This window comes from Oncorhynchus masou, chromosome 22, assembly GCF_036934945.1.
Source record: "Oncorhynchus masou masou isolate Uvic2021 chromosome 22, UVic_Omas_1.1, whole genome shotgun sequence".
NCBI classification, from domain to species: Eukaryota; Metazoa; Chordata; class Actinopteri; order Salmoniformes; family Salmonidae; genus Oncorhynchus; species Oncorhynchus masou.
In genome coordinates, this window is record NC_088233.1 from 57,781,493 (window position 1) to 57,805,809 (window position 24,317).

Sequence of the window (24,317 nt, forward strand, 5' to 3'; positions counted from 1 at the left end):
ATAGACCAGTTTGGGGGCACATTCTACCGAAGGAAGGGGGTAATGTAGCGACCTTAACTCAACATCCAACTATGACTGAAATATTCTGCTTTTACTAAATGTTATGCTGTTTTCAAATGAAAAACAATACCTTGCTCTTGTTAAAGCTTTTAGGTTTATGACTGCAATCACAGATGATGAATTGGTGTCATTCGTTCAAGTTAATTTGGCTGACAATGCAAGATGCGACACGTTGCTATAATAACATATAACAGTTTATATCTAGTCTCTATCTAGTCTCAACCATAACTAGAAATTGATGTATTTTATACACACTGATTCTCACTTTCACTTGTATTACTAGCCCAGAAATAAAGCTGAATGATTTTAGGTCCTCTGAGAAAACAGTAGAATGTCCTAGACAGGTCACATGGTCGGGAGTAACGGTTCCTGTCTGGGGGACAAAGGGTTACCTTCATCACCATCAGTTACAGAGAAGACTCTGGTTGTATCTGCTACTTGGGTTAATTTAGTATGATTATTTGGTAGGGTAATATTTTTCCCAGCTGTGTGTGTCAAAGCGCTTGTATTGTAAAGTAGTAGCCTCTTTCTCTTTCGTTTGTACAAGGTTGGGCTTGTCACTCATCTTCCTCTAGTGGTGGATGCAGGTCTTGACAAAATATTAGAGGTTTTAATGTTTTAGAAGTGACCATGCACCCAATCGCCCGGTAGAGGACGTAACAATACCAGAAATTGTTGCACAAGCTTTTCAGACCTATTCAGATTTCAAAGATTGTGATTATAGGCTATATGGATACACATGTCTTACCTTCGCTTTCTACGGATTTAAGGACGTTCTCATTTGAATTTAATTAAGACATATTGGAATTCATATTTTGGAGCTATACCACCCCGCGCTCGTCACATGTATCATTGCTCTATCGTGCGCATTTTGTGAATACCATTAACCATGTACTATTTTATCCACCTCAGTAATTATGATACCGTTGGAAGTAACCTGGATGACAACACATTTCACTTATTTTATCTTTCCTAAAACACCTTGTCGTGTGCGCGCCTCCTGCCGCTGCTGCGCGTGCTCCATTCTGTCACTGCTGGCACCCAGACAGCTGCAAGCTCGTGGCAATGCATCTTTCGAACGAGAGGGAGGGAGAACAGCAGCAGTCGTCTGGGCACTCAGCAAACTATCGCAGTTGTCTGGGTGACAGCTACCTCGGCTCGACAGTTTATGAGCGAGTAAAGAATGAGAAGAGAGGATTCTCTTACCGACTGGACAGCGCAGGAGACTCACCCTAAAAAAGTACGGTATTTGTGTTTAATCGAGTTTGTTAGCTAGCTAACGTTAGCTCGCTGCCGTGTAGCGCGAGCGACCGCCAGTCGGGAGGCTTTGTGTCCTGCCTTTGTGACAATGATGCTATGAGTGTTCGCATTGTGGATAGTAAAATGACATAGCTAATGTACTGAGGCTAGCTAACAATCTAATTTATGTCGCGCTAGAGTTGATATGTAAAGAACAAACGCGTTGTTTGTCACTGAGGAAGTGTTTTCTTTTTGGAGCAGAACATGCTAGTTGTGGTTTCTCCTCCATCTAAGCTCTCTTGATTGTCATGTCTTGATGACACAACACGTTGCTAGTTGTCGGACTGGATGGAGTGAAGGAAGTTTCTAATGAACTTTACCAACTACGTGGAGCCGATAACGTTACCAGGCTTTGTGGAATCTAGCTCCGACTAGGATAAACTCCGTCAAGGACAACACTTAAAATATTTAAATTATGAAACGCCCACCTTGTACCTATGTTTGTCCTCTGTATTTGAGAACCTTTTTTTGTTTGCTGAAAATCAGAATTTTTCAATAAACGTTAATTAAGTACTACCACCTCCTGTTTCCTTTTTGAGATTACATTGCCACATGCGTATTTGCGCTGAGTTGCCATTTTAGTGCTACAGCAATGCGCATGCAGTCGTGGTTGTATTTGATTAACGTTTTTTGAAAAAGTACGGATTTGAGCAATCAGAAGGCATGCAACTACAAAGGACAAACATAGGTACACCGTGGGCGTTAAGTAATCCTTTTTTTAGTCTTGACCTTGGGCGAACCAATGTAGCTAGATTCCGCAATGCCCGTTCTCGGCTCCACGAAGTTGGTTTAATGTAGTTACTTTTCCTTGGGTCCACATAGTACAAATACTGTACATGATAAAGTACAGAACAGTTATAGACAAGGACATCACCAAAATTAACATCTTAGAAAATGCATAATTTTAAATTGCCAATAAGTTTTTGGAAAGACACCAAGAGACAACATACTATTTACACTTAATATGAACAGATTCCTATACAGTAACATTTTAACTTTAGAAAGAGGAGGCGCTTGTGATACTATATGTTTTATAAAGCTATACTTGCTTTTTACCTGAGTAACATCATGATGACATGGCTCTATATGTAACTGAGCAACGCATGAAATCAGTTTTTTGGTTTGGGTACAGTGAAGAAACCCATCTTGGGGTATATACAGTTGAAGTCGGATGTTTACATACACCATAGCCAAATACATTTAAACTCAGTTTATTTGTAGTTTTTTTTTTTACAATTCCTGGCATTTAATCCGAATAAAAATCCCCTGTTTTAGGTCAGTTAGGATCACCACTCTATTTTAAGAATGTGAAATGTCAGAATAATAATAGAGCAAGTGATTTATATCATCTTTTATTTCTTTAAGCACATTCCCAGTGGGTCAGAAGTTTACATACACTCAATTAGTATTTGGTAGCATTGCCTTTAAATTGCTTAATGTTTCGGGCAGCCTTCCACAAGCTTCCCACAATAAGTTGGGTGAATTTTGGCCCATTCCTCCTGACAAAGCTGATGTAACTGAGACTGGTTTGTAGGCCTCCTTGCTCGCACACACTTTTTCAGTTCTGCCCGCACATTTTCTATAGGATTGAGGTGAGGGCTTCGTGATGGCCACTCCAATACCTGGACTTTGTTGTCCTTCAGCCATTTTGCCACAACTTTGGAAGTGTGTTTAGGGTCATTGTCCATTTGGAAGACCCATTTGCGACCAAGTTTTAACTTCTTGACTGATGTCTTGATGTTGCTTCTGTAACCGATATGAAATGGCTAGCTAGTTAGCTGTGGTGCACGCTAATAGCGTTTCAATCGGTGACGTCACTCGCTTTGAGACCTTGAAGTAGTGGTTCCCCTTGCTCTGCAAGGGCCGTGGCTTTTGTGGAGCGATGGGTAACGATGCTTCGTGGGTGTCAGTTGTTGATGTGTGCAGAGGGTCCCTGGTTTGAGCCCGGGTAGGTGCGAGGGGACGGACTAAAGTTAAACTGTTACACTTCGATATATCCACATAATTTTCTTTCCTTATGATGCCATATATTTTCTGAAATGCACCAGTCCCTCCTGCAGCAAAGCACCCCCACAACATGATGAAGCCACCCCCGTGCTTCACAGTTGGGATGGTGTTCTTCGGCTTGCAAACTTCCCCCTTTTTCCTCCAAATTTAACGATGGTTCTTATGGCCAAACAGTACTATTTTTGTTTCGTCAGATCAGAGGACATTTCTCCAAAAAGTACGGTCTTTGTCCCCATGTGCAGTCGTCTGACTTTTTTATGGCGGTTTTGGAGCAGTGGCTTTTTCCCTGCTGAGCAGCCTTTCAGATTATGTTGATATAGGACTCGTTTTACTGGATATAGATACGTTTGTACCTGTATCCTCCAGCATCTTCACAAGGTCCTTTGCTGTTGTTCTGGGATTGATTTTCACTTTTTGCACCAAAGTACATTCATCTCTAGGAGACAGAATGCGTCTCCTTCCTGAGCGGTATGTTGGCTGCGTGGTCCCATGGTGTTTATACTTGCGTACTATTTGCACAGATGAACGTGGTACCTTCAGGCATTTGGAAATTGCTCCCAAGGATGAACCAGACTTGTGGAGGTCTACAATTGTTTTTCTGAGGACTTGGCTGATTTCTTTTGATTTTCCAATGATGTCAAGCAAAGAGGCACTTTGAAAGTAGGCCTTGAAATACATCCACAGGTACACCCCCAATTGACTCAAATTATGTTAATTAGCGTATCAGAAGCTTCTAAAGCCATGACATTTTCTGGAATTTTCCAAGCTGTTTAAAGGCACAGTCAACTTAGTGTTTGTACACTTCTGACCCACTGGAATTGTGATACAGTGAATTATAAGTGACATAATCTGTCTGTAAACAATTGTTGGAAAAATTGCTTGTCACGCAAAAAATAATGTCTTAACCGACGTGCCAAAACTAGTTTGTTAACAAGAAATTTGTGGAGTGGTAGAAAAACGAGTTTGAATTAATGACTCCAACCTAAGTGTATCTAAACTTTCAACTTCACTCCTAGGAGGTCAACTTGTTGAGGTTTAGGTCAAAGAATGCTTTGAACCAATTACAGGGCTTTTGGTTTTAGATATATTTATTGTTATTTACCCATTTGGACACGGACTAATTCCATTCCATGAGTCTCAGTGAGCTCATTGGCTAGATGCTAGTGTGTAGTGTGCAGTCATCAGCATGCTTGGGCTGACCCCAGTTAGACGACTGATCGATTGTTTGGTCGTTGGACTGTTGGTCGACCGAGATCGTTTTATTCGAGCAGTAGCATATATATTTGCGCCCATCTCAGTGAACTAATCCATTGCGGAGGCCTAGACTAAAAGCCAATTTATGCTTAATCAGAAAATGTGGTCGAAGGCGCCATATGGAGATGTGGCGCCTCTAGAGGCATGCAGAAATTAAATCGAGCTCCATACCGTATCTCTCTCTCCAGAATGCGCTCTCTCACGCCAATTGGTGCACATTCATTGTTTCGTGACTTCTTTGAGTGAATATTTTGTTTGATTGTTAGTGTTCAGTGTCTCCGGGAAAGTATTCAGACCCCTTGCCTTTTCCCACATTTTGTTACGTTACAGCCTTATTCTAAAATTGATTAGATTTGTTTTTCCCCTCATCAATCGACACTCACTACCCCAGAATGGCATAGCAAAAACAGGGTAACAAAATAATAATTGAAATATCACATTTACATAAGTATTCAGACCCTTTACTCAGTACTTGGTTGAAGCACCTTTGGCAGTGATTACTGCATCAATTATTTTTGGGTATGATGCTACAAGCTTGGCAAGCTTCTCCCATTCTTCTCTGCAGATCCTCTCAAGCTCTGTCAGGTTGGATGGGTAGTGTTTATTGCACAGCTATTTTCAGGTCTCTCCAGAGATGTTCGATCGGGTTCAAGTCCGGGCTTTGGCTGGGAAACTCGAGAACAATTAGAGACTTGTCCCGAAGCCTCTCCTGCATTTTCTTGGCTGTGCTTAGGGTCGTTGTCCTGTTGGAAGGTGAACCTTCACCCCAGTCTGAGGTTCTGAGCGCTCTGGAGCAGGTTTTCATCAAGGCTCTTTGCTCTGTTCATCCTCCCCTTGATCATGACAAATCTCCCAGTCCCTGCTGATGCTGCCACCACCATGCTTCACTGTAGGGATGGTGCCAGGTTTCCTCCAAACATGACACTTGGCATTCTGGCCAAAGAGTTCAATCTTGGTTTCATCAGATCAGAGTTTGTTTCTCATGGTCTGAGTCTTTAGGTGCCTTTTGGCAAACTCCAAGCAGGCTTTTTCCGTCTGGTCACGCTAGAATAAATGCCCGATTGATGGAGTGCTGCAGAAGATGAGTGTCCTTCTGGAATGTTCTCCCATCTCCACAGAGGAACTCTAGAGCTCTGTCAGAATGACCATCGGGTTCTTGGTCACCTCCCTGACCAAGGCCCTTCTCCCCCGATTGCTCAGTTTGGCCGGGCGGCCAGCTCAAGGAATAGTCTTGGTGGTTCCAAACTTCCATCTATTTAAGAATGATGGAGGCCACTGTATTGTTGGGGATCTTTAATGCTGTCTCGGAGCACTACGGACAATTCCTTCGACCTCATGGTTTGGTTTTTGCTCCGACCTGCTCTGTCAATTGTGACCTTTTATATAGACAAGTGTGTGTACCTTTCCAAATCATGTCCAATCAATTGAATTTACCACAGGTGGACTCCAATCAAGTTGCAGAAACGTCTCGAGCATGGAAACAGGATGCACCTGAGCTCAATTTCGAGTCTCATACCAAAGGTTCTGAATACTGAATACAAAAGTTCTGAATTAAGGTATTTCTTTGTTTTTAATATATTTGCAAAAAAAATGGTAACCTGTTTTTTCACTTTGTCATTATTGGGTATTGTGTGTACATTGATCAAGTGGAAACGTCATAAAATAGGCCTAACTGATTTACTATTTTATCATTTTGGGTGCTGGTACTGTTTTATATTTAGGTGCAGGAGTTCCACAATACTTTTGAGCTAATATTCTAGAAGCAGAACAGGAGCTCAAGCAGTAGAACATTTGAGGTGCTGAGCTCTTGCCCAAGTCCAAAACTGCTTCTTATCCCTTACTCATATAGCCTACAGCAGTGTCTGTCCTGAGCTCACTGCCACGGGAAACTGAGGACCCTTAATATTTTATACAATGTTGCAAGTTTGCTAACACACACTTCAGGCTAAACCCAAGTTAATAGTTGATACAATGTTTCAAGTTTGTTGCAGACAGGCCATGTGTAGCCAATGTGATTCATATGATATATATATATATATCATATAATTTAAAAACATTTTTTATGCAGGATATTCTGTATCTGCTGGCTGCAGTGTTTTTATTTGTTGGCTTTTTGGGCTATTTTTACATAGTTGGCAATGGCAATATAATACTTAGTTGGTGATAGACATTCTAAATGAATTTGCTTATGAAAACCATAACTGGCACGCAGATCGGTAGAAATTAAGATAAATTGGCATTCCACATTAGAAAGGATGCTGACTCCTCGTGTAGCCAACTTCAGGAGAGTAAAGGCAGAAGCTGCAGAAGCCAGCAGGAGAATAGATGCATCCGGTTATGTTGTTTTCCCTTCTGGTTATCTAGATCTCTTGCTCTCTTTTGAGACGTCTTATTTTATTAAACCGTAAGCTTAAAGCATCAGCTCAATGCATATAGTTTATTTTATTGAAACATGGTGTGTGTCTATATATGAGAAAGAATTGAGAAGAACAGACTTTCGGTCGACCAAGAGATTTTTTTGTAGTGGACAGACCTACAGCATATGTAGGCATGAACTTTTTGTAAGACTTGGCAAATCACTTGTAAAAATAGAGAAGAGTAACGACCCAAGGCAACTGCCCTGATTGGTACCGCATTGTACATACTGTGGCGGTTTCGGCGCCAATAACTTTAAGGCAGGCTTTACACATAGAAACACACACCACCAGTCCAAGTGAAGGTAATACACCGGTTTAACCCACCAGGCTTAGGCAGTGTTTCTGCAATAAGAGCTAAGACTCTAATATATTAAACTCTACATAGTTGTGTTTGGTGGATGTCACTGAGTAGGCTGATAGCCCGTTTCATGGGTGCACAATCCATAGAGTAGCCTATGCCCCCAATGCAAATCTGATTTCAAAATATTTTTTGGTTGAGGTCAAATTTTTGTTGAAATTATATAACATTTCAACTTTGTTTATCATTATCTGGTCCAATTGTTGCATGATTCCACTATTTTTATCCGTTCATCAGTTCAATGAGTGACTTTTATTTTGAAGGCAAACAGCCTGAGCAACAATAGTGGAATCGGCAAACGTTGTTTACACACTGGTTTGAAATGAGCTCTTTACCCTACCAACGTCAACGATTCCAATCCATCAATGGACTGTACTGTAGGCTACAGCTAGCAAGACTAGTGCTCATAACAAAGATATTGGTAAAAATAAACTGAATGACAAACTTTGTGAGTGATCTTCGGTTGTCTATAAATGGCCTTGGTTCTTGTCATTGTGTGTGACTGTGAGTCAAGAGTATCTCTGCTATTATTAGCCATACTCTGCTTGTTTTCATTCTGTTGAACCTGAGCTGAAGACCAGCACAGGAAACGGATGTGTTTTTTTTGAGTGGTTGGTGAATGGGCTTACTTCCTTTAGCATTTGACAAAGGTGGTGGGGAGGGCTGAATCAAGTGGAATAGCAGCCCTAGACGTACCAAAAAATTAACCATTTTGTCATCCTACATTCTATCATAAACTTAAAATTGTTGGGTTACTTGCATTTCTTTTTTATATATACATTTGTTTTGTTGTGATGGGTGTAATTGAGCAAGTGCATCTGCCTTGTTAATTAAATAAGTGGGATTGTACGGGTGTAAGCCAGCATCCTGCTCATACCAGCCTCCTCTTAACACATGTACACACATCACACACTCACCGTAGATGCTTACGTCTCGAGAAGTAGGCCACTAACCGGCCTGTATGTCATGTCTTGCCTCTGGCGCTTCTACTACACTAGAGGCATCTCACTGGAGTACCCTTATTCATATTTATGGAATAGGGAGGGCCTTCAGACTGGGCTAATATGAGCGGTCTCCTGTCTGGGGCAGTTGTGTGTGTGTGTGTGAGAGAGAGAGAGAGAAAATAAATAAATAAATAAATAAATAATGGACACCAGTCAGAGGATCTCTGTTTGTCAATTACTACCACAGTGTTATTATTCACCACAGATGTGAGCAGGGCCTAAAATTAACACCTGCCAAAAGCGGGTAGATTTTGGCATTGGGTAAGTGACATGGTAAGATGTTTGTTTCACTAGCCACGTTGGTGGATGGTCAGGGCTCCACAGTGCGAGCATTTCACTCGCATTTGTGAATTAATATTGAGTATGAACACATTTATAGTAAAATAAATGCTGCAGTAGCTATTTTCAAAAGCATTTCTGCCGTTTGTTTCATAGCTAGTAAATTCAGTCTAAACTACGAATCCAATATAGCCTATCCCACCTCGCGCTGCAACATGACAAGGCATCAGCTACTCTTCCTGGGTTCCATCAAAATTAAGGCAGTTATACCATTTAAAAATAAAAATAAACATTACAATCACAACAGATTTCACAACACTTCCACATATCTACTACACAACATCCATGTGTGTGTATGCATGTCTGTGCCTTTGTTTGTTGCTTCACAGACCCCACTGTTCCATAAGGTGTATTTTTATCCTTAAAAAAATGTTATCTAATTTTACTGCTTGCTTGAGTTACTTGATGTGGAGTAGAGTTCCATGTAGTCATGGCTCTGTAGTACTGTGCACCTCCCATAGTCTGTTCTGGACTGTGAAGAGGCCTCTGGTGGCATGTCTTGTGGTGTATGCATGGGTGTCCAATAGAGGTCGACCGATTAATCGGAATGGCAGATTAATTAGGGCCGACTTCAAGTTTTCATAACAATCGATAATCAGCATTTTTGGACACTGATTGTGGCCGATTACATTGCACTCCAGGAGGAGCCTGCATGGCAGGCTGACTACCTGTTACACGAGTGCAGCAAAAAGCCAAGGTAAGTTGCGAGCTAGCTAGCTAGCTAGCATTAAACTTATCTTGTAAAAAAACAATCTTAACATAATCACTAGTTAACTACACATGGTTGATTATATTACTAGTTTATCTAGCTTGTCCTGCTTGCATATAATCGATGCGGTGCCTGTTAATTTCTCATCGAATCACAGCCTACTTCGCCAAACGGGTGATGAAAAAAGCACCGTCGTTGCACCAATGTGTACCTAACCATAAACATCACTGCCTTTCTTTAAAATCAATACACAAGTATATATTTTTAAACCTGCATGTTTAGTTAATACTGCCTGCTAACATAAATTTCTTTTAACTAGGGAAATTGTCAATTTATTCCTAACAAAGTCTAATTATTTTGCCAGAATTGTACATAATTATGACATAACTTTGAAGGTTGTGCAATGTAACAACTATTTAGACTTAGGGATGCCACCCGTTAGATAAAATACAGAACGGTTTCGTATTTCACTGAAAGAATAAACGTTTTGTTTCTGAAATTCCGGATTTGACCGTATTAATGACCGAAGGATTGTATTTCTGTGTGTTATTATGATACAATTAGTCTATGATTTGATATTTGATAGAGCAGTCTGACTGAGCGGTGGTAGGCAGCAGCATGCTCGTAAGCATTCATTCAAACAGCACTTTTGTGCGTTTGCCAGTAACTCCTTACCTGGGAATATTGAACACTCATGTTAAAAGGAACCACAAGCTTTCATATGTTCTCATGTTCTGAGCAAGGAAATTAAACGTTAGCTTTTTACAAGGCACATATTTACATGTCCGTTTACTTTCTTCTCCAACACTTTTTATTTTTGCATTATTTAAACCAAATTGAACATGTTTCATTTTTTTATTTGAGGCTAAATTGATTTTATTGATGTATTATATTACGTTAAAATAAGTGTTCATTCAGTATTGTTGAAATTGTCATTATTACCAATAAATACATTTTAAAAATCGTCCGACTAATTGGTATCAGCTTTTTTTTTTTGACCTCCAATTATCAGTATCGGCGTTGAAAAATCATAATCGGTCGTCCTCTAGTGTCCAAGCTGTGCCAGTTGTTCAGATAGCTCAGTGCATTCAACATGTAAATACCTCTCACAAATACAAGTGTGATGAAGTTAATCTTTCCTCCACTTTGACACAGGAGAGATTGACATGCCTATTATTAGGGTCAATAACGTAAACTCAGTGTAACGCTCATTCCTTCGACGATAAACGCGAATCTGACCATCACCCCTAGTGAGACAAAACCGCAACTTGTTAGTGAAGAGCTCTTTTTTTCCCAGTCCTGACTGTTCCAGTGTCTGTGGGCAGTTGTTGTTGCCATCCTGTACCTGTCACGCAGGTGTGATGGTCGGATGTACCGATCCTGTGCAGGTGTTGTTACACGTGGTCTGCCACTGCGAGGACGATTACTTGTCTGTCCTGTCTCCCTGTAGCGCTGCCGTAGGCATCTCACAGTACAGACATAGCAATTTATTGCCCTGGCCACATCTGCAGTCCTCATACCTCCTTGCAGCATGCCTAAGGCACGTTCACACAGATGAGCAGGGACCCTGGGCAGCTTTCTTTTGGTGTTTTTCAGAGTCAGTAGAAAGAGCTTTAGTGTCCTGAGTTTTCATAACTCTGACCTTCATTGCCTACCGTCTGTAAGCTGTTAGTGTCATAACGACCGTTCCACAAGTAATTGTTCATTAATATGCTATGATTCATTGAACAAGCATGGGAACAGTGTTCAAACCCTTTACAATGAATATCTGTGAAGTTATTTGGATTTTTACGAATTATCTTTGAAAGTCGGTACTGAAAAAGGGACGTTTTTTTTTTTTTTGCTGTGTTTATGATTTCAAAAGTGAAAGAAATTAGAAAAGGGAAAACAAATTAACTTAATACGTTTTATGTTCCATTGAATGTTACCAATGCACTTTCAGGGTGTCACAAAAAAAATCATTATTTTAATTCACATATAATTCACTGTATTACAATTCTAGTGGGTCAGAAGTTTACATACAGTAAGTTGACTGTGCCTTTAAACAGCTTGGAAAATTCCAGAAAATTATGTCATGGCTTTACAAGCTTCTGATAGGCTAATTTATTTAATTTGAGTCAATTGGAGGTGTACCAGTGGATGTATTTCAAGGCCTACCTTCAAACTCAGTGCCTCTTTGTTTGACATCATGGAAAAATCAAAAGAAATCAGCCAATACCTCAGAAAAACAATTGTAGACCTGCACAAGTCTGGTTCATCCTTGGGAGCAATTTCCAAATGCCTGAAGGTGGTACCACGTTCATCTGTACAAACAATAGTATGCAAGTATAAACACCATGGGACCACACAGCCGTCATACTGCTCAGGAAGGAGACGTGTTCTGTCTCCTAGAGATGAACGTACTTTGCGAGAAGTGCAAATCAATCCCAGAACAACAGCAAACGACCTTGTGAAGATACTGGAGGAAACCGGTACAAATGTATCTATATCCACAGTAAAACGAGTCCTATATCGACATAACCTGAAAGGCCGCTCAGCAAGGAAGAAGCCACTGCTCCAAAACCACCACAAAAAAGCCAGACTACGGTTTGCAACTGCACATGGGGACAAAGATCGTACTTTTTGGAAAAATGTCCTCTGGTCTGATGAAACAAAAATAGAACTGTTTGGCCATAATGACCATCATTATGTTTTGAGTAAGAAGGGACGTTTGCAAGCCAAAGAACAACATCTCAACCGTGAAGTATGGGGGTGGCAGCATCATGTTGTGAGGGTGCTTTGCTGCAGGACGGACTGGTGCACATCACAAAATAGATGGCATCATGAGGACGGAAAATTACTTGGATATGTTGAAGCAACATCTCAAGACATCAGTCGGGAAGGTAAAGCTTGGTCGCAAATGGACAATGACCCCAAGCATACTTCCAAAGTTGTGGCAAAATGGCTGACCTTTATGGCTGACCTCAATCCTATAGAAAATTTGTGGGCAGAACTGAAAAAGCATGTGCGAGCAAGGAGGCCTACACACCTGACTCAGTTACACCAGCTCTGTCAGGATTAATGGGCCAAAATTCACCCAACTTATTGTGGGAAGCTTGTGGAAGGCTACCCAAAACGTTTACCCAAGTTAAACAATTTAAATGCAATGCTACAATACTAATTGAGCGTTTGTAAACTTCTGACCCACTGGGAATGTGATGAAAGAAATAAAAGCTGAAATTAATCACTCTACTATTATTCTGACATTTCACATTCTCAAAAAAAAGTGGTTATCCTAACTGACCGAAGACAGGAAATTTTTACTAGGATTAAATGTCAGGAATTGTGAAAAAATGAGTACATTTATTTGGCTAAGTATGTAAACTTCTGACTGTAGCTGAGCAGCAGCATAATTTTTTTTTTCAAATAGAAATGTAGGAGAAGGTCATTTGAATAGAGGCACTACAGATAGTGCTGATGACTGGTCTGTCCGAACCACACATGAACAAGGGAATCTATTTTCGGAGAGCCTGCTTCTGTCCTGCCCTTCACATGCCCTGCACCAAAGTCATGTCCATAGCCTCTGTCGCAAAACTCCTGGATCTTCTCAAAAACATAAATTTGCCTAGCTGTGTCCTGTCAATGTGGTGCTTGTATAGGCAGACAGTCTGTGGCAGGAAGGATGTCAGCGTTGTGCAGCAACTGAATCCTGATCCCGACAGTCTGAATGCTCCTTGGTGACAACACCAGGCTCCAGAGCATCAACGCTGTAAAACAGGAAATAACAAAACAATTAAGACATTACAACCTTGATCAACATCAATTCACCTCCCAAGTTTAGATAAGAAGAATAACCTCATGCAATGAAAATGATATTCGCCTGACGTGCTGGTACTGCGGCAGCGGCCTGAAGTATGGAGTCAGGTGTTACCGCCAGCCATGGCTTTCCACCAGCACTGTACCATCCTCCAGTCCAACCAGCTGTGGGATGTTGACCCCTGTCACAGTGCTGTCCTTCACAACACCAGCAATCTCAGTGTTCACTCTGGTCTTTTTGAAGCGCTGCTTGATGAAGCTGAAGCACCAGTCGGGAGCAAACTCTGTGTGGCCTTTAATTAGGAAATGAAGGTCCAGACTGTGGCAATTCAGTTCCACACTTGATTCCCAAACTCTGTAGATGTTTAAGAAATGTTGCATGTAGTTGACGACTGTGGCACTGCCTTTGCTGGAAGACATACTTTCATCAGTCAAGTAGTTGACTTGTTGTGGTATTCCATCACAGCTGACACTAAACAAGCTACACTTGCGATGAGTTAAAAAGTAGATGGGTCCTGGCTGCATAGGGTCAGAAGGATAGTGCACCTGCAAACATCAAAATAACATTAAGTTCATGAAAATGTAATGTAAAAGTTTTTTTTAAATGCAACATCAGGTAAGTTTCACGGACCTACAAATGTGCAGAGCTGGAACAGCTCAACTACGTGTACCTCTGGAAAATACAGAAGTAAGGGTGAGATCAATAAAAGTAGTGCCAATCATGGAGGTCCCATTTAAATAATTATCCTGGTAATAATATTGCATTATCTTCTGCGTAGTTGTTGAAGTTCACCACTCGCTGCAAGTCTTCATGCTTCAGGTATAACCTTTGTTTGCTTGGGCCATCTCTCTTTTTGATGGGAGGCATTAGACCATTCACCTTGTATGACTGGTGGAGGAGAGTCAGGCGTGTTCTACTGATGCTGAAAGACAAATTGCATATGTTTCGGCATTATTATACAATAGATCACCGTCAAACACACCTGGCTAACTTGATGGGTCATGTAATCATCTGACGAAAGTGGAGTCTTTTTTTTCTTCGACATGCTAACTAAACAATGAACCATAATCCAAATCCATAGAGTACTAGCAATAAAAAACGATTGTCATAGCTAGCTAAAGTTAGCTAACTAACATTCAATGTTAGTTAGCTAACATTAGGCGTTAACTAGTAATGCGAAATTGCATTCTGAGAACATTACTACACACAGATAGCAGCTAGCTAGAAAGGCAGGGCAGATGGATGTAGGTCTATAACAGTTTGAGTCTAGTGTCTCCCCCTTTGAAGAGGGGGTTGACCGCGGTAGCTTTCCATTCTTTGGGGATCTCAGACTATACGAAAGAGAGGCTGAATAGGCAAGTAATAGGGGTTGCAACAATTTTGGGGGATCATTTTTGAAAGAGGTTCCAGATTGTCTAGCCCAGCTGATTTTGTAGGGATCCAGATTTTTACAGCTCAGAACATCAGCTATTTGGGTGAAGGAGAATCCGGGGGGTGGAGGCTTAGGCAACATGTTGCAGGGGTTGCTGAGATGTTGGCTGGGGTAGGGTTAGCCAGGTGGAAAGCATGGCCAGCTGTAGAAAAATGCTTATTGAAATGATCGATTATTGCAGATTTATTGGTGTGACAATGTTTCCTATCATCAGTGCAGTGAGCAGCTGGCAGGAGGTGCTCTTATTCTCCATGGACTTTAGTGTCCCAAAACTTTTTGGAATTAGTGCTACAGGATGCAAATTTCTGTTTGAAGAAGCTAGCCGTAGCTTTCCTAACTGACAGTATTCTGGTTCCAGTTTTCCCTGAAAAGTTGCGTATCGCGGGGGCAATTCGATGCTAATGCAGGACACCACAGGATGTTTTTGTGCTGGTCAAGGGCGGTCAGGTCTGGGGTGAACCAATGGCTATATCTGCTCTTAGTTCTACACTTTTTGAATAGGGAATGCTTTTATAAGATGGTGAGGAAAGCACTTTTAAAGAGCATCCAGGAATCCTCTACTGATGGCAATATCCTTCCAGGATACCCGGGCCAGGTCGATTTAGAAAGGCCTGCTCGCTGAAGTGTTTTAGGGAGCGTTTGACAGTGATGAGGGGTGGTTTGACTGCTGACCCATCACGCACGCAGGCATTGAGGCAGTGTTCGCTGAGATCCTGGTTGAAGACAGCAGAGGTGTATTTAGAGGGCAAGTTGGTCAGGATGATATCTAAGGGGTTGCCAATGGTTACGGATTTAGGGTTGTACCTGGTGGGTTCCTTGATAATTTGGCATCTAGCTTAGATTGTAGGACGGCCAGAGTGTTAAGCATGTCCCAGTTTAGATCACCTAACAGTACGAACTCTGAAGATAGATGGGGGTTCAATCAGTTCATATATGGTGTCCAGGGCACAGCTGGGGGCTGAAGGGGGTCTATAACAAGCGGCAACAGTGAGAGACTTGTTTCTGGAAAGGTGGATTCTTAAAAGTAGAAGCTTGAATTGTTTGAGCACAGACCTGGATAGTATCTTCAGGCTATCTCTGCAGTAGTTTGTGACTCTGCCCCCTTTGGCAGTTCTATCTTGTCGGAAAATGTTATTGTTAGGGATGGAAATTTCAGGATTTTTGGTGACCTACCTAAGCCAGGATTGTGCTAAAGCAGTGAATAAAAAAACTTACAGAGGAAACCTCTACATCACCAGAGGAGGAGGATGATAAGGGTACGGCTAAAGCCTATAAGAACTCGTCGTCTAGTGCTTCGGAACAGAGAGTGAAAGGAGCAGATTTCTGGTCATGGAAGAATAGATTCAAGGCATAATGTACAGACAAGGGTATGGTAGGATTTGAATGCAGTGGAGGTTTTGTCTCTCGAGGCACCATTTAAGCCAGGTGAGGTCACCGCATGTGTGGGGGGTGGAACAAAGGAGCTAGCTAAGTCATATTGAGCAGGGCTGGAGACTCAACAGTGCGAGCAAGGGGGCCTACAAATTGTTGGAAGAAGTACTTGTCATGCACACAGTAGATGTCCTAACCGACTTGCCAAAACTATAGTTTTTTAACAATACATTTGTGCAGTGTTTGAAAAATGTTTTAATGACCCCAACCTAAGTGTATGTAAACTTCCGACTTCAACTGTATGTTGCAGTGTTTTTTTTTTTTTTGCGATATTGCTTTTGTTGAATAAACCTTGGTCAATGGAAACCTGCCTACTGGCTGTTTAGATGAGTCCTTAGGGACAGAGGGTCTATTCTGGGGGCCTCTGCTGTGATCTGGAAAGCACGAGTGAATGAGGGGAGAGAAAGGGGGAGGAACAGATTATAGGAGTGAGCTGGAAAGGGAGAGAGGGGGAAAAAAGAGACCTTGAAGGAGACAGCGACAGGGACTGACGACAGAAAGTGACAGAATGCGCAAGTCCCCTGTAGTAACTCAGTACTTACAGTGACATATCTACTTGATCTGAACCCAGAGAAATAGAAAAGCCCTAACGATCCAAATGAACCCAGTCAGTGTTGTACGGGGTGAGCAGCATACACAAGGAAAACAGTTCACAGAGGGGGCTGTGAGACATGCCGGTAGTCCCTAATGGTCTTTTGCTGTCAAAGGGAATGTGTTCTTCTCAGTCAAGTTCCATGTTAAATCTCACTGAGACTTTGTCTTGACAAGGCACTGGAAACAAGGATGTAGGCCAAGTACTAGTACAGTAATAGCAAGTAATCATGCTCAGCTTTAGTACTTCAGCATTAGCCCCTTGTACTTTAGATAATATCAGTCCTCAATAGGTCTCACTGGGCGCACATATATCTATCTCACACACACACACCCCCCTAGCTAGTGCAGTTCCATTGAACAGTGACTCTTGAGAGGAAGCAACATGGTCAAGCATAAACAATTGACTATTGTCCACACACCTGCAGAATCAATGCGTATCTGGTAGACTAGTCATGTCTTTCGCATTTGAATGTCATTGTATTTCACTATTTTCAAAGGGCAGCCAGGGACTATTCACTTACATTTTATTGTTAGGCCTAATTTGAATTCTGTGGTTTTCTTATGTTTGATAGCCAGTATTCACTGCTATATTAACAATATATCAACCTTCTTTGTGGCTTGACCCATTGTCCTGGCTAGGGCTGGGAATTGCCAGGGACCTCGCGATACGATATTATCACGATACTTAAGTGCCGATACGATATGATTATTGTCATGTAAAGAGGCAACTAATAACATTGGATTGCTTTATTTAGGTTCACATTAACCAATTTTTACTTTACACACAGAGACTGATCATGTAGATCATATTATTTGTTGTTTAATTAGTTAACATGCATTTCCCCCGAGCAGGGATTTGTTTTGTATGTTTCAGTGCAAAAGCAAAGTGTCAACTTTTTTTGCCCTCACCAGTTTGCATTCCTGATTGAGAAAGGCTTGCCTGTCTGCCTGCACAGTGGTGTTCACATACAGAGTGGCTTAGAAATCCCTGCTGTATTTTCACATATACTTAATGTTTCAAACTGCCCCTACAGTGAACCTAACAGCATCCACGGATATAGCCTATTTTGTAGCAAATTAGATAAGCAGGTCTGTTTTGCTGCTTGGAGTGTAATTGTTTGATTGCTGCAAACTGAATGTTTAGAAAATATTAGTCTACTAGGACTACTTTGGATGTGCTCTCTCACTTGACCTCCCTAATAGGTACCCGTAGGTACCTATTTCTCTGATGCTGTTCATAATTGCTATTTTCTATGCGAGTGACTTGATTGTAGAGCTCAGCTCTGTAGGGCTGTGACGGTCATGGAATTTCAGGTATAGGTGATTGGTGTGTCATATGTACGTGGACATCGACATAGCCGACAGGGAAACATTAGCTCATATAGGCCTAACTGTCTTGCTCATATGTGACTGGTGAGTTTCAAGTTTGGGGAAGCTAGTCAAATTTTCATCATGAAAATGCATATATAATATAATGACGTCCATGCATAATCGCATTTGCACTTGTAAGATCGCCTACTATTTTTAATGTGTTGAGTAAGTGGAGCCCTAGCCTAGGCTGTATCAGATGTTTCTTTTTCTTTCTTTGCATTTGAAAAATGTATTTTTTTTATAAACACATTTCATGCTATTCTACTAAACTATGACTGTAGACACTAGCAGAATCTTTAATACGTAAAAATACTCTACACTGACAGTTGCAGACAGTTTTTATTGCTCTAAGTTATCTAATAGGCCTACGAAAATGGGAGAAAACAATATAATGTCCATCGAACCTGGAGGAGGAAATTATTGTCCAAAGACAAACTGTCAAGTGGCATTGACCAAATGAGACAGTGAATAGGGGAACTCACCAGGGATAATGCTGATGCTCCGCTGGTGCCAGTAAGATAGGCTATGTTCGCTCAATTAAGTTGATAATTTTGTTAACTAAAAGACAGATTGGTCTTTTTCTTCTCTTTAGCAATAGCCATTTGCTTTCTAAACTGTTTCCCTGTGATTGTATTTAGAAATATTGCGATGTGCCGTATTTGCCGCATGCGCTGACCAAATTGTGGGCCCATCCAACCGACAATTAGACAATCCACAGCTTTTTTTTTTAAGAAGCTCATGAGTCTCTGATCCTTCAAATCATGCTTTAATTCAATTTACTTATGGATGTGCCGCATATGGGACTCTTGCTGTTGAGTAATAAATTGTCAGACACACACACAAACTTTTTATAGAAAAGCCATTTATTTATTTAACATAAAGCAATCAAAACATACCTTGTTCTTACTGTATGATGTCAGGCTACTAAAGTGCCATAGGCTAGAGCTTCTACAATACATTACCACTAATGGCAGCAACATAAATAGGTAAGAACAAATATTAACTATAGCTCTATGGACCCAATATATATATATTGAATAAAATCACAGCTGTGAGAGGATTGGATTTTTGAAAGAAATAGTGTTGGAATATATATATATATATTTTTTTGTGCTATTTTATAGCAAACTGCAACGACTGGTAATATGCAAACTACGCAACGTCTTCTACCTCCCAGCTTCCGTGGCAGGAACAAGAGCATATTAACTTTGTCTGGCTTGAGGCACGAGCGGACATGGGTAATAATGTTTCCTGCAGTGCTGAACATTCGCTCTGAAGCGGTGCTCGTGGCTCAAATAGACATGCATCTGCATGCCAGCTTTGACATTAATGGATAGCGAGTCTGGTTGTCTCGCCGCCAGGTCGGATGATTATCCGTTGGATCAGGCTGTTCCTGCAGGTAGCGAGTCCCTTCGGAGTCTGCGCGAACTCTGAGGGGTTACAGGGGCAGTGGTTTGGGCCCTACGCTTCTGGAGGAGAGCCCCTAAATTCCTTTCCTTGGCAGGCAGTGGTAGGATTGTGGGGGTCATGAAATTTTGTCAGCCGGTGATTATCAAGGAAGTAACTGACAGTGTCACGGTAATTGACCGTTAATTAACATGAACACATTTGGCATCTTCAGACTTCCATTGCATAGCCTACAAGCCACTGATGCAGACTTTGGGAACATCTACATTTTAAAAAGTCTAATAAATCCATGTAACAGCCTACACCATCACAATAAATCCATTATTGTAATGGCCATTCTAAATCCCCCCCCCCCCCAAAATTCACACACATTATTTAGTAAATGTAAACTTTTCGCTACATCCGCAATAACATCGGCTAAACGTGTATGTGACAAATAAAATGTTATTTGATTATTTATTTTAGACTGGTCTAAATAAACATGACATGAACAGAATAGCATCCTCTTATGTTAGGCCCTGATCTGGCTATGCCAGATTGCTGTGGGCTACAGTAGTTCATGTAGCAGACACGATTTGCTTAGAATTCCGTGGCAATATTTTATAGTATGAAGAATACAGCTGAATAAAATACAAAAGTATATTTTCTCCAAGATTTATGGGAGTGCGCACATGTGGCTATTCTGTGTTAAGCTGTTAACAAAGAAACAGGTCTTCCTATATGCTTACTTTAGTAATACAAAGGTAATGTGGTTTGGTAAGAAGAATGCATCTCTCCCCACCTGAGTCAGGATTTGAGTCCATGCTAGGCCCGGGCCTAGTTCATGTTGTTTGGCAGTGTCTGTGATGTTTAATCACGTACTAACCAGCATGATACTGGTGGCGTTAACTACAAGCTACTCAAAATGCTAAAACCTTCTTTAGAAGATGTAACTTAGCCCAGGCTACAGTTTGTAGGTTGTTCTCTACACAAGTAACTGTGGAATGTAGCCTTGCAATAACAAACCTGCTGCAGCACTGCCGATGATCAGGCCATATGTAGAACATCCCTGTAAGCTCCTCTCTTCTGACACACCAAAGCACAGCTCTTAGCTATAGCAATGTCTTAAAGGGATAGTCCAGCCAAATTACATATTGGTTTCCTTAGTGTAACAAGGTGAGACAGCAGGGTAAGTAAACTAGTAGATCTGTAATTTTGTAATTTAGGTAAACTATCACTTTAAGGTGATGTAGCCTACTTTTGTGTTCTTAGTTTAAAGCTGTGAGACGGAATAGGGCTGAAATTCACTGTGCTAGTTTGGTCTGGGACTTGTACTGGACTTTGCCAGATTGATTAGGTTGGGCAAGTTGTTGGCCAATGCCAGTGAGGTATTAACTCATCATTCAGCACCAAGAGAGATGGAAGTAGAGAGTCTGTCCTCTCACCCCTCATCACTCCATTAGCAATATGAGCGACTGAGTCGGGTATGTGTGATTTTTACTTTACCTTCTATAACTATATTTTAATGTTTGATTTGCTACTTTATAATTATGTAAATATTCTGAAAAAATCATGGCAATCATACATTTTTATCACCAGTATAAAACTGCTAACAGCTGGAGAACTGCTAGTTAACTTGCAAGCACAACAAGTCTTTGAAAACAACTTTGGGAGTACAGACCCCCAGAAGTCGCTCAGTTTTGATCCATTCTTTTTGATGAAACTTTGGCTGAATGGTTTAAAAGTCGGAATGGAGAAAGCCCATGAAAACTAGAGGTCGGCATGGTTGATTTAATTAGGGCCGATTTCAAGTTTTCATAACAATCGGTAATCAGCATTTTTGGATGCCGATTTACATTGCATTCCATGAGGAAACTGCATGGCAGGCTGACCACCTGTTACGTGAGTCCAGCAAGGAGCCACGGTAAGTTGCTAGCTAGCATTAAACTTATCTAATAAAATAAATCTGTCTTCACATACTCAGGGTATATGCAACAGTTTGGGCCGCCTGGCTCGTTGCAAACTAATTTGCCAGAATTTTACATAATTATGAAATAACATTGAAGGTTGTGCAATGTAAACAGCAATATTTAGACTTACGGTTGCCACCCGTTCAATACGCAACGGCTCTGTATTACACTGAAAGAATCAACATTTTGTTTTCGAAATGATAGTTTCCGGATTTGACCATATTAATGATCTAAGGCTCGTATTTCTCTGTTCATTATATTATAAACAAGTCTATGATTTGATATTTGATTGAGCTGTCTGACTGAGCGGAGGTAGGCAGCAGCAGTCTCGTAAGCATTCATTCAAACTTTACTGCCTTTGCCAACAGCTCTTAGCAATTCTAGAAGCACAGCGCTGACTTCAAGCCTATCAACTCCTGAGATTAGGCTGGCAAAACTAGTGCCTATAAGAACATCCAATAGTTAAAGGTATATGAAATACAAATTTTATAGAGAGAAATAGTCGACGCGTCATAATTCCTATAATAGCTACAATCTAAAACTTCTTAACTGGGAATATTGAAGAACTGGGAATTTTGAACCACCAGCTTTCATATGTTCTGAGCAAGGAACTTAAATGTAAGCTTTTTTTACATGCCACATATTGCACTTTTACTTTCTTCTCCTTCACTGTATTTTTGCGTTATTGAAACCAAATTGAACATGATAAATTATTTATTTGAGACTAAATAGATTTTATTTGTTTTATATTAAGTTAAAATAAGTGTTCATTCAGTATTGTTGTAATTGTCATATATATATATATATATATATATATACATACATACATACATACATACATGTATATATTATACACACACACATACATACACACATACACACGTAGACATATACAGTTGAAGTCGGAAGTTTACATACACCTAAGCCAAATACATTTAAACTCAGTTTTTCACAATTCCTGACATTTTATCCTAGTAAATCTTAGGTAAGTTAGGATCACTACTTTATTTTAAGAATGTTAAATGTCAGAAAAATACTCAAATGATTTTATTTCAGCTTTCCACAGAAGTTTACATACACTCAATTAGTATTTGGTAGCATTGCCTTTTAAATTGCTTAACTTGGGTCAAACATTTCAGGTAGCCTTCCACAAGCTTCCCACAATAAGTTGGGTGAATTTTGGCCCATTCCTCCTGACAGAGCTGGTGTAACTGAGTCAGGTTTGTAGGCCTCCTTGCTCACATACGCTTTTTCAGTTCTGCCCACAAATGTTCTATTGGATTGAAGTCAGGGTGTTGTGATGGCCACTCCAATACCTTGACTTTGTTGTTCTTAAGCCATTTTTCCCCAACTTTGGAAGTATGCTTGGGGTCATTGTCCACTTGGAAGACCCATTTGCGACCAAGCTTTAACTTCCTGACTGATGTCTTGAGATGTTGCTTCAATATATCCACATAGTTTTCCTGTGTCGTGATGCCATCTATTTTGTGAAATGGCACCAGTCCCTCCTGCAGCAAAGAACCCCCACAACATGATGCTGCCACCCCTGTGCTTCACAATTGGGATAGTGTTCTTTGGCTTGTAATCCTCCCCCTTTTTCCTCCAAACATAACGATAGTTGTTATGGCCAAACAGTTCTTTTTTTGTACGATTTTGTATGAAAAGTACGATCTTTGTCCCCATGTGCAGTTGCAAACCGTAGTCTGGCTTTTTTATGGCAGTTTTGGAGCCCTGGCTTCTTCCTTGCTGAGCGGCCTTTCAGGTTATGTCGATTTAGGACTTTTGTACCTGTTTCCTCCAGCATCTTCACAAGGTCCTTTGCTGTTATTCTGGGACTGATTTGCACTTTTCGCACCACAGTACATTCATTTCTAGGAGGCAGAACACATCTCCTTCCTGAGCGGTATGATGGCTGCGTGGTCCCATGGTGTTTATACTTGTGTGCTATTGTTTGTACAGATGAACGTGGTACCTTCAGGCGTTTGGAAATTGCTCCCAATGATGAACCAGAAGTCCAGAAAGTTACATTACAGTTCGTAGATTCTATACATCATTTGACATGTTTCTATCTTTAGGATGTTTTTATCATAAATCTTCAATAATATTCCAACCGGACAATTCCTTTGTCTTTAGAAATGAAAGGGAATGCAGCTCGCTCTCACGGCCACGAGCGTGATTTAGCTCATGGCATTCTGCCAGACACCTTGTTCAAACAGCTCTTATTCGCTCCCCTTTCATAGTGAAGCCTGAAACAAGGTTCTAAAGACTGTTGACATCTAGTGGAAGCCTTAGGAAGTGCAATCTGACCCCATTTACACTGTATATTGGATAGGTAAAGACTTGAAAACCTACAAACCTCAGATTTCCCACTTCCGTGTTGGATTTTTTTCTCGGGTTTTTGTCTGCCATATGAGTTCTGTTATACTCACAGACATCATTCAAACAGTCAGTGTTTTCTATCCAAATCTACTAATTATATGCATATTCTAACTTCTGGGCCTGAGTAGCAGTTATTTTACTCTGGGCACCTTATTCATCCAAGCTACTCAATACTGCCCCCCCAGTCCCAAAGAAGTTAATGCAGGTGAAAGGAGTTAGATGCATAGGAAGTGTAGTTTACATTTTTTTTCCTATATATATGAAATACAAATCAGCCTTTACTTAAATCATGTTTCTAGTCTATTGCATAGTTACAATGTGTAATGATTTGATGTCCCAGGAGGAGGAGTGGTGTAAAAACTGAAGTGTATAATTATAATGCATACATGCAGACAAGGCATCATTCAAAGAATGGAGTTTGATACACCTGGTATTCCATATGACTGAAAAAAATCTTGCTCAAAAGATATTTTCGTAAATTAAGTTTATGACAAAAAAATATGCACAATCG

General features: G+C 40.7%; 1 protein-coding gene across 1 annotated transcript in view; it reads left to right on the top strand.

Moving 5' to 3' along the window:
• The first annotated feature begins 1,137 nt into the window (after positions 1 to 1,137).
• The window catches only part of si:dkeyp-19e1.3 (uncharacterized), a 108,170-nt gene continuing 84,990 nt past the window's right edge, over positions 1,138 to 24,317 (top strand). The window contains 2 exon segments of the mRNA XM_064930632.1: positions 1,138 to 1,300; positions 6,060 to 6,176. The gene's annotated coding sequence lies outside the window, so the exon portion shown is untranslated.